Source organism: Schistocerca nitens, chromosome 1 (assembly GCF_023898315.1).
Source record: "Schistocerca nitens isolate TAMUIC-IGC-003100 chromosome 1, iqSchNite1.1, whole genome shotgun sequence".
Classification (NCBI taxonomy): Eukaryota; Metazoa; Arthropoda; class Insecta; order Orthoptera; family Acrididae; genus Schistocerca; species Schistocerca nitens.
In genome coordinates this window covers 772,048,902-772,051,045 of record NC_064614.1, presented here as the reverse complement: position 1 = coordinate 772,051,045, position 2,144 = coordinate 772,048,902, and positions in this window count along the sequence as shown.

Genomic DNA, 2,144 nt, shown 5'->3' with positions numbered 1-2,144 from the left:
TGTTGAAAGAAGCAAAGCAATGTCGTCAAGTGTTTAATATACAAAGCAAAACAAATAAATTCAGTGTTAGTTTATGTTATTTAAGATAAGATAAAATAAGACTGTGGTGCTTAATACTGTCACTGACGTAAACTTCCGAAAATACTTCTATCAATGAGAAAAACACATTCTTGAGAAAGAAGTCGAATATAAATAAAACCTATTGAAAGAAGTAAAGCAGTGTCGTCAATTTTTTAATACACAAAGTGAAATTAATAAATTCTTATATCCTCAGCAAGTATATTCGCTTTTGTTCGTAAAGATAACACTGCGACATTTAATTCTGTCACTGACTTAAACTACCGAAAATACAAACCGAATTAAAGAAAAGTAACAGCGCACGTCTATTTGCTCTTTGGTGTACAAAGAAACTAACAGCGCCATCTGTTAGTTTAAAATTCGAATTGGTAAGCTGAGCGAATGCTTCTCGATAAACTTTAAAATATGATATTTCTTCCGCGTCGCGATTTTGAATAAGTAAGCCCTATATTTCGCCCTAAGCTACATTCAAGTGGCCTGTGGACAGGCCTTGAAAATTCGTCTAGTACTTGTGGATATTAGCGTGTTCAAACGACGGTTTTACGGTATTATTTCTAGCATAAAAGATGAAGGGCAAAGCCAGCCTGAAGGAGGGAGCCTCTCATCGTTACATAAAAAAGGGTTCCTAACTTTACTCTCCTCTTCCCATGAACCATGGACCTTGCCACTGGTGGGGAGGCTTCCGTGCCTCAGCGATACAGATAGCCGTACCGTAGGTGCAACCACAACGGAGGGGTATCTGTTGAGAGGCCAGACAAACGTGTGGTTCCTGAAGAGGGGCAGCAGCCTTTTCAGTAGTTGCAAGGGCAACAGTCTGGATGATTGACTGATCTGGCCTTGTAACACTAACCAAAACGGCCTTGCTGTGCTGGCACTGCGAACGGCTGAAAGCAAGGGGAAACTACGGCCGTAATTTTTCCCGAGAGCATGCAGCTTTACTGTATGGTTAAATGATGATGGCGTCCTCTTGGGTAAAATATTCCGGAGGTAAAATAGTCCCCCATTCGGATCTCCGGGCGGGGACTACTCAGGAGGATGTCGTTATCAGGAGAAAGAAAACTGGCGTTCTACGGATCGGAGCGTGGAATGTCAGATCCCTTAATCGGGCAGGTAGGTTAGAAAATTTAAATACGGAAATGGATAGGTTAAAGTTAGATATAGTGGGAATTAGTGAAGTTCGGTGGAAGGAGGAACAAGACTTCTGGTCAGGTGACTACAGGGTTATAAACACAAAATCAAATAGGGGTAATGCAGGAGTAGGTTTAATAATGAATAGGAAAATAGGAATGCGGGTAAGCTACTACAAACAGCATAGTGAACGCATTATTGTGGCCAAGATAGATACGAAGCCCACGCCTACTACAGTAGTACAAGTTTATATGCCAACTAGCTCTGCAGATGACGAAGAAATTGAAGAAATGTATGATAAAATAAAAGAAATTATTCAGGTAGTGAAGGGAGACGAAAATTTAATAGTCAGGGGTGACTGGAATTCGGTAGTAGGAAAAGGGAGAGAAGGAAACGTAGTAGGTGAATATGGATTGGGGGTAAGAAACGAAAGAGGAAGCCGCCTGGTAGAATTTTGCACAGAGCACAACTTAATCACAGCTAACACTTGGTTCAAGAATCATGAAAGAAGGTTGTATACATGGAAGAAGCCTGGAGATACTGACAGGTTTCAGATAGATTATATAATGGTAAGACAGAGATTTAGGAACCAGGTTTTAAATTGTAAGACATTTCCAGGGGCAGATTTGGATTCGGACCACAATCTGTTGGTTATGACCTGTAGGTTAAAACTGAAGAAACTGCAAAAAGGTGGGAATTTAAGGAGATGGAACCTGGATAAACTGAAAGAACCAGAGGTTGTACAGAGTTTCAGGGAGAGCATAAGGGAAAAATTGACACGAATGGGGGAAAGAAATACAGTAGAAGAAGAATAGGTAGCTTTGAGGAATGAAGTAGTGGAGGCAGCCGAGGATCAAGTAGGTAAAAAGACAAGGGCTAGTAGAAATCCTTCGGTGACAGAAGAAATACTGAATTTAATTGATGAAAGGAGAAAATAA